We start from the raw sequence: 14,151 nt of genomic DNA, 5'->3' as shown, positions 1-14,151 counted from the left end.
TATTCTGTGTGGAATAAAGACTGTATCTGCATTAAAAATGTTATGCTACAGCGTTTTCCATCCAGACTGTAACGTCATTTGATATACAGATACTTTATGTAATAGTGGGGTTTATTCTGGTTCGGGCAGCTGGGCCGTAAGCGTACGTTCCGGGTTTTTTTTTTTTATCTGTGCATGCGTACCTTCCGCAATGCGCAGGTGCGACGACTCCACACCGCTGACTGACGGGTCTTTCCGTGCGAAAAAACCTGTCCGCAAGAGTACGGTCATTGTGGGCGGCATAGGGGCGTGTTGAGGGGAGCGGCCGAAATAATGAGGGAAACTGGGCATAAACATGGGCGTACACGGGGGTGTGCACAAAAAATGTACGGTGCTACTACCGCTTGATCGGCGAAAGCACCGTTCATTTCGGACACAAAACAGGCGGCCGCCAACTGCCACCTCAGACCACCCCTACAGATACTGCATGAGAGCGGATGCCTGGGTCTGCTAATTAACGCTGATTACTACTCAAACACATACACCTGAATGTAATAAGCAATGCAGCAGCCTATTAAGTCAAAACCATTTTTCACTACCTGCAAGCCACACACAGCACTCAAACACATTGGAAGCATATCTCTATACACTTCTCTACATGTAAAGGTTGGTTTAATTTAAGGTAAGAATCATTTTAAGACCAGCTTATATATGCTAAGGTAGGTATTTGTAAAACATTTTTACACAATCACTACGTGTTTTCATATACTTTACACAGCAGCACACTCAATCTACACAAGTCGACATGTGTCAACGTTTTCACTCTAAAACCAACATATGTTTTGTATTTATGATACAAATACATATTATTATGTAGATTATGAGGGCCATATATGTGAAGGGTATGCCAGCGTGCACGGACGTACGCTCCCTCTCACAAGCGGTGACATACGCTGAGTTTTCCATTGAAAACAATAGAGACCCGTCCGTGCACGGTGGCGTACGCTCAGATAGCCGCAAGAAGTCGGTGGGAAGACAGACGAGAGACGTCCGTAAACTGTGGCGTACGCTCTGTTGTACGCCAGTTGTTGGAGTCTAAGCGGTGATCCGTCCGTGTACGTTGGCGTACGCTCAAGTGTACGCCACTCCCCTTTGTCTGTGTTTGTGTCCGTCCGTATGCGGCTGTTTTGTGGGTGGACTTTCGCTCACCGACCGCGTACGGGGAACGTACGCTGATATGAAACATACGTACGTTTGGCCGCCGCAAACAGAATAAGGTCCAGTGTTTGGCTAGAAAACACTGTAGCATAACATTTTTGCATATACATACAGGATATAGGCAGGCTGCATCTGCCGTGCCCCTGTCCCGGTCTCGTTTTGCTCGCCTGGAGCTCGGCAGTCGGGATTCAATGTCCCGGCTGCCGAGCGGCGAGAAGGGGGCGTGGCCGCGAGCTGAGGACGGAAATAGACGAGCTCCGGCTGGGAGCTCGCCTATTTCTGGCTTTTCTCGGCAGAACGAGCCCGACAGCTTGTGATGTCGGGCTCGTTCTGCGGAGAAACCCTGTTCAATGCTGTCGGGAAAGACAGCATTGAATAGGGCCCGGCAGCCATCTCCCCCGTTGGGTGATGGCTGCGGGAGCACGACAAGGGATGAATGTCCAACATACTGTAGTCCGGCTGCTAAAATCAGCTCTAATCACATCCTGACCTATATGGTTCTCACTGCCATCTGATGGCGCTGTGTACATTTTACCTCCATTTTCACACTGGGAGAGTTGGAACACCAGGCCTAATTCAGTATATAAACTAAATACATACATCTCTGATGGTTATAGTACTACGCATGAGTCCTAAAATGTTGCATTAAGTGCCCCCTAAACTGCAGCATGATTGACAGGAGGCAACAGAGACTGATGTACAAAATGTGTCTGTTTTGGCTTAATTTTGCAAGCAGGCTGCTCAAGGGTCTTCTGAGGCAGTTCCCCCACAATCTGTCGGTTACTAAGATGATGGACGGTCATACAGATAATCTGATGCTGCATCTTCAGACACAGTAGCGGATCCCATTATCTGATAGGAGGTGTCTATTTACACAAGATGCCTCCTGCCCCAATTTCATATTTTCCAACAGCAGCTTCGTTCAAAGACATCAAACAAAGTACCAGCCAATCAGCTACTAACTGGCATGTTACAGGCTGTGCTTGACAAATGACAGTTATGAGCTATTGGTTGGTACTTTATCACTCTGTTTGTTGCTCTCCACTTTATTGCCTATTAACCCCTTCCCGACGCAGCCTGTTTTTGCCTTCCTGACAGAGGCCTTTTTTTCAAATCTGACATGTATCACTTAAGTGGGGATAACTTTTTTTGCTTTTACTTATCCCAGTGATTTTGAGATTATTTTCCCGTGACACATTGTACTTTAAATTAGTGGTAAATTTTGGTCGATACAGTTTTTTTTTTTTTGTGAAAAATACCAAAATGTCGTAAAAAAATGGAACATTTTGCTATTTGCAAAATGTAAAATTTTCTGCTTGTGAGACAAATAATCATACCACTCAAAATAGTTAATAACTAACATAAACCATATCTAAACTTTGTTATTACATCATTATTTCAACCTCCTTTAATTTTTTTGGACACTAGGGGGCAGCAGAGTCTAAATTTTACACATCACACAGTTTAACGCTGCTTTTGGCTGTTCACGTTTGAACAGCCAATCGCAGCGATCGCCCATGACGGGGGGCATCGCTGCCCCCCCTGGGCAATGAGGGAGGATGTCTGCTGTCAGGGACAGCAGACATCGTCCCTCTGTCACCGCGTCTGTAGACGCGGTGACAATTCAAAGGCATGACGTACATTTATGCCATGTGTCGGGAAGTACATCCCGGCCATGACGTAAATGTACGTCAAATGTCGGGAAGGGGTTAAGGCTTAATACATTTGGCCCCCAGTAAGTAGATCACATTTCCCTTACTTGTAATGGGAAACAAGATTGGTTTCAAATTTAGTAACATAAATTGCAAAATAATACTGGAGGAGCTTTGGGTACTTGTTGTCACTTAAACACAGGGAAACAGTGGTCCACAAGTAGAGGGCCACCGTTCACAGAAAGAATTCCTTTTTGGAGGCACACTTTTGAATAAATGATGATGGTGTTGAATGAGTGAAGTAAAACTTAACTTTTATTTCCAATTATTTTTTTAAAATAATGCTAGCTCTATGTTTACATATAATGCATAATTTGCCATAGAGAATTAAATGCGTGAGAATAATTTTTTAAGAATTTTTTAAGTTTTTGATGAAAAAACAAAAAATGGAAAAACAAAACAGGGGTGGGCCACTCAAGATTAATAACGTATTTATATCAACATAAAGGCAAATGCCATGAGTTAATATCAATAGGGTGGCCAATAAGTGGTGTTATTAAGTAATCATGTGTTGTTAACAATGATTAAATAGGGTCCACAATGGGCCCAGCTGATAGTGTGTCCAGCGTCTGTGAGAAGTCTGTATTGCTGATATGTTTCGTATTGTCAAAAAGTAATTTTACGAAAAAATATATATGAATTAACCAGGTACAGATACTTAGTCACAAATAATACCCGTTGGTGGTAAAGGATGGTATTAATACACAGGCATAAATGCTAGCATAAAAAATGTCAGGTATCCTTATGAAGTGGAAAAAGTTAAAGTACAGTGGATTAGATTCAACTCTTTCTGCTGCCCACTGTCTTCACAAATAGGAGCGGACAGAGGGTGAGAGAAGAGGTTGATGCACTGATGGAGAAGGAGCAAATGATAGGAGGACACTAAAGTGAGTGGTGTTAGGTCCGCCCTGATGCATGCGTATTGCAGGGAGGAGATGCGCCACCAGAAAGTCTCTCCTTCATGGAAAATAAAAGAAAAAAAGGAGAAACAAAGGAAAAAAAAGGAGAAAAAGAAAAAGAAGAAAAAAAGGGGGAGAAAGAGAAAAAGAGAGAGAGAAAGAGAAAGAGAGAGAAAAAAAAGGGAGAGAGAAAGGAAGAGAAAAAAAGGGAGTATGTGGGGAGCCAGGCACAATTTTGAATATATGTAGATACTTCAACTGCGTTGTTTAACCACTCGTCAACCAAATGTCCTGTTTACATAAGTATGCTAATATGTCAACATCACTGTGTGTTCTTGAATGTGTAGACAAATATACTGGTGAGACAAAATAGTCAAGACTAATCCCTTGTAGTACACTTTTTTAAGAGAAATTCTACAAGACAGTGATGGACGTTTTAGGTAACATCTATAAAGCCAGGTATAATAAATATGTCGACACACTAATGTGTGTAGTCAGTTTAGTGGCAGACAAACAACGACCACAAATGTCTATAAGATGGAGGTCAAACAATCAATAAGCATAATAATTGTACAATTTCGACCAAGTGATACATATTATGTGCTAATAATTGGGAGCTGCAGCGGGTGACAGGGAATATGACTGTACACTCAATAAATGTTTCAGAGAGTAAGAAAGTAAGAGACGCAGCCCCCAAGAAATGGCACGATATTAATGAGTAAAACACTTGATTGGCACAAAGCTGAAGGAGATAAAGGGGAGAGAGACAGAACAAAGAAGGGAGAATAATAAAAGAAAGAGACAGTGTTAATTCGCAGGGATCAGTCACATACAACCCGTCTTCCACGAGCGGACGGGAGGTACTGAGAATGAGGCCGGCACACTGTAGCAGAAAGGTTAGAAGCGGTGTGCGTGGACAGACGCTGTATGCAGTGTTAGGTCTGTCCTGATACCACTGTAGAGCAGGACCAGAGATGCGCTGCCAGCGTGTCCTACGCACACCAGGGAATCACAGCAAGGGAAGGAGGATACCTGACAGGTTGACGGGTAACTGGAACAGAGTATAGCTGTCAGCGTCCCGATGTTCGGGGAGCTGCTGCAGCTAGGTCAGCGGCTACAGAACGCGTTTCACCACGTGGTACTTGTTGTCACACCAGGGGGCTTAGTCGACAAGACTGAGACCTCTGGTGGGGACTTGGACCGGTACCTGAACCGGGGAGGTTGGAGAGGACCCTTGCGCATGAACTGCGCGACAGTGCACCCAGAGCCAAAAAGCAGTCAAAGGTAAAATACAACCAGATTTATTATGCAGAAGGTTGTAACGGTACAGGCAGTAAAGTATGCAGGAGTAATGACAGTTCATGCAGATTGCAATACTTTACAGATGTGATGAATGGTATCGATGGTGGAACATCGGATCCGGATATCGGATATGGAAGTTGTGGGTCCGGAGTGACGGACAGAAAGCTGGAGCTTGACTGTGGGTCCGGAATGACGGACGGAAGCTGGACTGGAGATCCGGAATATCGGACTAACGATGATGATGTGGGAACATCGATGGTGGATGATGCTGGAGCATCGGAGGACCAGAGTCCCGGAGCTAAGCTTGGTCGCTGGGCTGAAGAGGCAGGCTCACAGGTGATGGAATAACCTGGACTTCACAGGAGATGGAATAACCTGGAATACACTGCAGCATGGAAGACAACACCAGCAGAGAAATACACTTGTACGGAGACAAGGACAGCTGACCATACACTGGAGACAAATGAAGCACTAGCAATGGTTCTGAGAGCTCCCTGCATACTTATACCCACTGGGTGGCCAGGATTGGCCGGGCAGGTATGACAGGGAGATCAGAACCAACGGGATTGGACAGTACAGACATGTGACTGGGAAGAACATGGCAGCCCCCATGTCTGCTATGGCGGGAAAGTGTGTTTGTGCACGCCATGCTGGATACTGGGAGCAATGGCGGCGGACAGGTGGATTGCCGTGCACTGGGGACTGTCACTGGGAGACAGGAGAGCGGTGCGCCGCGCAGCTGCGGACTCAGCAGCGCTGAGAGGACTGGAGGATGGCAGCGGTGATGGCGCACGGCAGACAGGACGCCGGCAGGGATGACGTCTGGACCGCAAGCTGAACCTGTGGAGGCACTTAGCCGGTAAGAAAGTCTGTCTGACAGCTCGGATCGTGACAGCACCCCCCCCTTTAAGGGTGGCCCCAGGACACCTTTTAGGCTTGCGGGGAAACTTGGAGTGGAACGCCCGGATGAGTCTGGGAGCATGGACATCGATGGCATTGGTCCATGATCGCTCTTCGGGGCCGTAGCCCTTCCAATCGATCAAGTACTGCAGACGACCATATCGGATGCGAGAGTCCAAGATCTTACTGACCTCATATTCTGTTCCACGCTGGGTGCAAACCTTAGGAGCCTTGGGGAGCTTGGAATGAAAGCGATTCAGAACCAGCGGCTTGAGAAGCGAAATGTGGAATGTAGCTGGCACTTTCAAATAGGGCGGCAACTTGAGCTTGTAAGCTACTGGATTGACGACTCGCTCAACTGGGAAAGGACCAATATATCGGGGAGCGAACTTCATCGATGGCACTCTCAATCGAAGATTCTTGGTTGACAACCAGACACGATCTCCTGGACGGAGGGCTGGCACAGCTCTGCGTTTCCTGTTGGCAAATTTTTTGTACCTGCTTGAAGCTTTCAGGAGTGAAGAACGAATGAGCTTCCAGGATTTGACGAATTGCCGGATGGTCGTGTCGACCGCTGGAACAGAGGACACAGGTTGCAGAGTGAAGTCAGGAACTCGAGGATGAAACCCATAGTTGGCAAGAAATGGAGTGACATTTGATGAAGAATGATATTGGTTATTATGGCAGAACTCTGCCCATGGAAGGAGTTGAGCCCAGTCATCTTGGGAAGAAGAGACATATGTGCGGAGAAATGCTTCAAGGTCCTGATTCACCCTCTCCGTTTGGCCATTGGTTTGAGGGTGGTAGGCTGTGGAAAACTTTAACTTGATTTGAAGCAGGGAGCACAGGCTTCGCCAGAATTTGGCTACGAATTGGACTCCTCTATCGGAGATGATTTCAAGAGGCAGTCCATGAAGCTTGAATATCTCTTTGATGAAGAGCTGGGACAGCTTGGAAGCTGACGGAAGACCGGTGAGGGGAACGAAGTGAGCCATCTTGGTGAACCGGTCAACAATCACCCAGATGGTGGTGAATTTGTCAGACTCTGGAAGATCAGTTACAAAGTCCATAGAGATATGCGTCCAAGGACGATGTGGCACTGACAGTGGCATTAATTGCCCAGGAGGAGACTGACGACTGGTCTTGTGCTGAGCGCATTTAGCACAAGAGGAAACAAAGTCCTGTACATCCTGTTTGAGGGACGGCCACCAGTAGGACCTGGTGATAAACTCGTAAGTTTTCTGAATGCCTGCATGGCCAGCGAATTTTGAAGAATGCGCCCAACAGAGCAACTTCTTTCTTAGAGCTGGCTTTACATATCTTTTCCCTGTAGGGGCATGAGATTTGAAACTCTCGTTGCGGAGAAGGCCACTGGATCAATAATGAAATGTTGATGTGTGGACTTAGACTCACTTTCTTGCTCCCATGAGCGGGAAAGGGCATCAGCTTTTCGGTTTTGTGTCCCTGGACAGAACGACAGCTTGAAACGGAACCTGGAAAAGAAAAGTGTCCATCTGGCTTGACGAGGATTTAAACATTGAGCAGACTTGAGATACAGAAGATTCTTATGGTCTGTGATAATTGTGATCTCATGGACAGCGCCCTCTAGAAGATATCTCCATTCTTCTAATGCCAACTTGATGGCGAGGAGCTCTTGGTCACCGATGGCATAGTTACGCTCTGCAGGCAGGAACTTACGGGAGTAGAACCCACAGGGATGAAGACGACCATTGGGCGCTTTCTGTGAGAGGACTGCCCCAACACCCACGGAGGAGGCATCAACCTCGAGAATAAAGGGCAAGGTGGTATCAGGTTGTCTTAAAACAGGAGCGGAAGTGAACCTCTGTTTCAACAGATGGAAGGCTTCGATGGCTTCTGCCGGCCACTTTGCTGGATTAGACCCCTTTTTCGTTAAGGCAGTGATAGGAGCCACAATAGACGAGAAATTACGAATTAATTTTCTGTAATAATTGGCAAAACCCAGGAAACGTTGAATACCTTTCAGCGAAGAGGGAATTGGCCAATCTTGGATGGCCTGCAGTTTTCCTGGATCCATTTGAAGACCGGAACCGGAGACAATGTACCCTAGGAAGGGTATAGACTTCACCTCGAAGACACACTTCTCCAGTTTACAGTAGAGATGATTAGCTCGCAGCCGGGACAGAACCTCTTTGACCCAATAACGATGTTCTGTGATGTTATTGGCGTAGATTAAAATGTCATCGAGATATACAACTACATGATGATACAGAATGTCCCGAAAAATCTCATTGACATAGTGCTGGAACACGGCTGGGGCATTGCTGAGCCCGAAGGGCATGACGAGGTACTCATAGTGGCCGTCTCTGGTATTAAACGCCGTCTTCCACTCGTCGCCCTCTCGTATGCGGATGAGATTGTATGCACCCCTCAGATCGAGTTTCGTAAAGATGGTTGCACCGCTGACACGGTCAAATAGCTCGGTGATGAGGGGCAACGGATATCGGTTCTTTACTGTAATGTCATTGAGGCCGCGATAATCAATGCAGGGACGTAGGCCTCCATCCTTCTTCTTGACGAAGAAGAATCCTGCGCCAGCAGGAGAAGTCGAAGGACGGATGAATCCCTTTGCCAGATTTTCCTTGATGTAATTGGTCATGGCTTGAGTCTCTGGAAGAGAGAGAGGATAGGTTCTACCTCTGGGTGGTTCTTTGCCTGGGATAAGTTCGATAGGGCAATCCCACGGTCTGTGAGGAGGTAGGACATCAGCGCCAGACTTGCTGAATACATCTGAGTACTCTTGGTAGGGAAGAGGCGGAAGGTCTGCTGCATCGGCTGAAGAATGACGAGCTGGGAGTACCTTTTGGAGACAGGTACCGGAGCAGGAAGGATCCCAGGAAAGGATTTCTGATGTCTTCCAATCAAGACGAGGATTGTGAAGACGGAGCCAGGGTAAACCCAGAACCAGAGCATGAGTGGCTCGGGGTAAAACCAGGAAGGACAAAAGTTCAGTGTGCAGGACTCCCACTTTTACTGTAAGTGGCAAAGTTCTGCGGGAGACTGTCGCATCAGGAATCCTACTGCCATCCACAGCAGTAAGGAAGACTTTCAGTGGGTAACCCCCACTTGCGGACCAGTTCTGCAGTAACGAAGTTGCCAGCGGCACCGGAATCAAGAAGTGCGGAGACAGTCTTGAAATCCTGACCAACTTGTAGTTGCTGATGGAGAGGACTTAATTACTCCTAGCCTACCCTCTCCTTGACGGGCTAGGAGGAGGAGTTTTCCTGACGCTTTGGGCATGCAGAAATTTGATGTGCAGGATCGGCACAATACAGGCAGAGCTGTGCCAACCGTCGACGTCGACGTTCTCCTGGAGACAAACGGAAACGGTTTATCTCCATTGGTTCTTCTTTGGAATGGACCGCAGGAGCAGTAGGTAAAGAAGGCGGAGGAGTTGGCACTCTAACTGGAGCGCTCTTGTGACGTTCTACAGCCCTTTCTCTGAAGCGTAGGTCTACTTTGATACACAATGAAATAAGGTCACTTAGACCTGAGGGTAAGTCTCTGGTAGAGAGTTCATCCTTAATACGATCGGATAGGCCATGCCAGAAAGCTGCTTATAAGGACCCATCACACCAGGAGAGTTCAGACGCCAGAATCTGGAACTGGACCAGATATTGCCCGACGGAGCAGGATCCCTGTCTGAGACGGAGGAGTTCAGTGGAGGCAGATGCTGATCGCCCAGGCTCATCGAAGATACGCCGGAATGTTGACACAAAGTCCTTGTAATTGGACAGGATGGCATCAGATCTTTCCCATAAGGGAGACGCCCATTCTAACGCTGCTCCACACAGGAGGGAGATGATGTAGGCGATCTTGACCCTTTCAGTAGGGAAGTTGCTGGGTTGCAGCTCGAAGTGAATCTCACACTGATTGAGAAAACCTCGACAGGTCTTGGGGTTCCCATCATACTTGGTGGGGACAGACAGATGAAGGCGAGGTGCAGCAGCCATTACAGGAGGATGAACTGGACTTGGGAGTTCTCTGACAGGCTCAGGGCCACTGAGAGTGGTCTGTAGCTTATCCAGCCGGGAAGACAGATCTTGCAGACAATGAATCACTTGGCTCTGCGCAACCTCTTGCTGATCCAAGCGAACAGCCAGTTGCTGTACAGGGCTGGGTGGAGATGCTTGGTTTGCGGCTGGATCCATTTGGCTAGTGCTTACTGTCACACCAGGGGCTTAGTCGACAAGACTGAGACCTCTGGTGGGGACCTGGACCGGTACCTGAACCGGGGAGGTTGGAGAGGACCCTTGCGCATGAACTGCGCGACAGTGCACCCAGAGCCAATAAGCAGTCAAAGGTAAAATACAACCAGATTTATTATGCAGAAGGTTGTAACGGTACAGGCAGTAAAGTATGCAGGAGTAATGACAGTTCATGCAGATTGCAATACTTTACAGATGTGATGAATGGTATCGATGGTGGAACATCGGATCCGGATATCGGATATGGAAGTTGTGGGTCCGGAGTGACGGACGGAAAGCTGGAGCTTGACTGTGGGTCCGGAATGACGGACGGAAGCTGGACTGGAGATCCGGAATATCGGACTAACGATGATGATGTGGGAACATCGATGGTGGATGATGCTGGAGCATCGGAGGACCAGAGTCCCGGAGCTAGGCTTGGTCGCTGGGCTGAAGAGGCAGGCTCACAGGTGATGGAATAACCTGGACTTCACAGGAGATGGAATAACCTGGAATACACTGCAGCATGGAAGACAACACCAGCAGAGAAATACACTTGTACGGAGACAAGGACAGCTGACCATACACTGGAGACAACTGAAGCACTAGCAATGGTTTTGAGAGCTCCCTGCATACTTATACCCACTGGGTGGCCAGGATTGGCCGGGCAGGTATGACAGGGAGATCAGAACCAACGGGATTGGACAGTACAGACATGTGACTGGGAAGAACATGGCAGCCCCCATGTCTGCTAAGGCGGGAAAGTGTGTTTGTGCACGCCATGCTGAATACTGGGAGCAATGGCGGCGGACAGGTGGATTGCCGTGCACTGGGGACTGTCACTGGGAGACAGGAGAGCGGTGCGCCGCGCAGCCGCGGACTCAGCAGCGCTGAGAGGACTGGAGGATGGCAGCGGTGATGGCGCACGGCAGACAGGACGCCGGCAGGGATGACGTCTGGACCGCAAGCTGAACCTGCGGAGGCACTTAGCCGGTAAGAAAGTCTGTCTGACAGCTCGGATCGTGACACTTGTTTCCTAGCACGGCGCCCATCTCGTTGATTGTATGCCTTAAGTTTAAGGCACTTAAGGCATACAATCAATGCGATGGACCCGATTTTCTGTCAGTCACCAGCTAATTTGCCGGTGAAAGACAAAATCGGGTAGATCGCGTCCATCGCGGCCCCTAATAAGGGGCCGCGATGCGACCGACGCGATCAACGCGATTTTCCCATAGGGAACAATATTAAATTATTTTTAAAGTGAAAATCGGGTTGATCGCGTCGGTCGCGGGCCATTATAATGGCCTGCGATGCGATCAACGCGATTAACCCGATTTTACATAGGTGACAATGTGAAATGGGCCAATATGGCCCATTTCACATTAAATATGGTTAAAAAGTATGTTTAATGCCCCCCCCCCCATTGTTTACGCCACCCCACTATTGACGCCAACCCGAAGCGTGGCGAGTGCAGCGAGTGTCTAAATAGACCACAAAATGATCAAAGTGAAAAAAAGCAAAGGTATACTAGAAAACTGCACAAAACTGCAACCCACTCTGAATTATGTTTTAAGTACGCATTTTGTTATTTATTTCCAGGACCTGAGCCATATCCTGTCAGCTGACCTGAGGGGCATCATTATCTTGACTTTTTTATACTGGTAAGATTATTTTATTACTACTGCAACAGGTCGGAGTGTGTGCGTGTGTGTGTGTGTGTGGGGGGGGGGGGGGGGGTATTCCAGAGTGCAAAAATTATATCTAGGACCCCCTCAACTTAATGCCATTCTGATGCCCCTATGGAGTATTAAGTGGAGAACAATAAGTGCTGCAGAAAATCTTTATAACTCACATTTCTGTACAGGACAAACTCATTCTACGCCTCAGGATGTCATTCATCTCACCATATGGATCAAAAGAAGACAGCTCTGTAACAGGGTGAACAAGTTCCTTCACATGTGACGCAAAGGAAATATTGAAGTCATTGGAAATACAAGGGCACGTATTTTACGACTTGCACTGTGAACTTCTTTACATGCCCTCAAAATCACACTTTTATCTAGGTGACGTCTCAGCAATATATGTATAGCCCGGTCAGCCATTTAATAGGCCCTGTCATAATAATAATTTCATTAAATATACCCAAAATATATGTACATATATTTTTTATTTTAAAGGTGTCTGTTTTTTTACCCTTTAAATTGGCCCCAGGATCTTGGACCGCTTTCACAACCAACTGCATTCCGGATTTGTCATCCTGAGTGGCAGAAATGCCAAATGCTACGGGGTAAAAGACCTTGTACATTCCATGCTCCTGCTTTGTGCAAAAGTTAAAACCTGTAACTGGTACTACAGCATTGCTACAGTCATGTAAAGCTGGCCATGCACCAGTGATGGATCGGGGCAATTTGACAATTTTGTGATGATTGTCCTAAAGTCAACTCATACTTTCCAACTTTTTAGTGCTCCTGTCTGGGAGAAGTTCGGAGAGGAGACACTGATCTGCATTTTGGGGAACGGGGCAGATGCTGACTTCATTAAGCACCGCCCCCATTACAGCCACATCCCGCGATTCGCAGCTCTATGAAGAGGCTGCAGGGCTAAAATGATGCAAAATTATGTGATTTTAGTCTTGACCCCTCCCCTAACGGCCGTGAATTCATTAAGCTCTGTGGTGGAGGGCAATGTAGGGAGGCGGTCAAGAGGCCCAGGGGCCCGAGGAAGATGTGGACTACTTCTCCAAATTTCAGGGGGGGGGGGGAGGCGGAACCCATTTTTGGATGCCACCCGGCCATTCCGGGAAGGGTAAGCAAGTGTGAGTAAACGATTGCTGATGTATATTCACAGTTGTGATCTACAAGTGATCGCAATCGCCATTGCAGATTGACCAATAAATCATACCATTCTTCCACTGCTGACAATCACTGCTCTAGAGATAACAGTTAGGTGGCGTATGGGCATTTTGAGATATGTGAAGATCAAAAAAATCTGCAAATCACTGATGAATATCTGTAGTGATCTGTAGTGTATGGTCGTAGATTGTAAGATTGGGATTGTGCAATTGTGGAAGAAACTACAAAATCTTCAAATCATAGCTTGCAGATGTATGGCCAGCTTTAAGTGAGTAGTTCAAGAAATGGGGTCCTTTTCAGACCTGATCGCAGGACAAATTTGTTCTCAAAATGGCCAAAACCATGTGCACTGCAGGTGGGGCAGATGTAACATGTGCAGAGAGAGTTAGATTGGGTGAGTTATTTTGTTTCTGTGCAGGGTAAATACTGTCTGCTTTATTCTTACACTGCAATATAAATATCAGTTCGAACACACCCCACCCAAATCTAACTCTCTCTGCACCTGTTACATCTGCTCCACCTGCAATGCAGCATGGTTTTGCCCATTTTTAGAGCAAAATTTGCTCAGCGATCAGATCTAAATTAGGTCCCTGATACCAGCTCTGATTCAAATGGACCATTGCAGAACCAGAGGCGGATTTTCCACAAGGCAACCTTGGAGCCTGCCTAGGCCCCAGCAGGTCCTAAGGGGCCCCATAAAGATATATTGGCCATTCAAAAGGTTCCTAGAGGAGCCTTGCATGACTAGTTACATAGACCCGCCCACACTCCCAAAGTCCCTTTGATGTTCGTTGATTGGATAGAAAATGTTTGTCCTCACATAATGGTCACATCCACTGTATGTGGGCAGTCAGATTACTATAAATGTAACACATGTATTAAGCCTTCTTCCAGAACACCATGGGGCTGATTCAGATGTGTAAGTAATGCCGATGGTCTCGCAGCTGAGCATTCATCGGTAAACTGTGGATGCACCAAGGTTCTCTATCACTGCCACCTGCAATCAGCAGCGATAATATCAGTGCGTAAGTTTGTTTAAGTAGCCCGGCGGCAAGCCAAAAGA

The 14,151-nt window shown here is 47.2% G+C and overlaps 1 protein-coding gene and 1 long non-coding RNA gene across 2 annotated transcripts in view; both read left to right on the top strand.

Moving 5' to 3' along the window:
- Nucleotides 1–14,151, top strand: part of LOC146041520 (uncharacterized) — a 197,909-nt gene that overhangs the window by 21,625 nt on the left and 162,133 nt on the right. The window lies entirely within an intron of this gene.
- LOC146042383 (uncharacterized) overlaps nucleotides 1–14,151 on the top strand; it is a 38,819-nt gene that overhangs the window by 8,590 nt on the left and 16,078 nt on the right. Inside the window, exons 3-4 of the long non-coding RNA XR_014463854.1 lie at nucleotides 11,836–11,897; nucleotides 12,101–12,234. This is a non-coding gene — a long non-coding RNA (uncharacterized LOC146042383). The remainder of the gene's footprint in view (nucleotides 1–11,835; nucleotides 11,898–12,100; nucleotides 12,235–14,151) is intronic.

Source organism: Crinia signifera, chromosome 19 (assembly GCF_055691185.1).
Source record: "Crinia signifera chromosome 19, ASM5569118v1, whole genome shotgun sequence".
Classification (NCBI taxonomy): Eukaryota; Metazoa; Chordata; class Amphibia; order Anura; family Myobatrachidae; genus Crinia; species Crinia signifera.
This window is presented reverse-complemented; position numbering and strand designations above follow the sequence as displayed.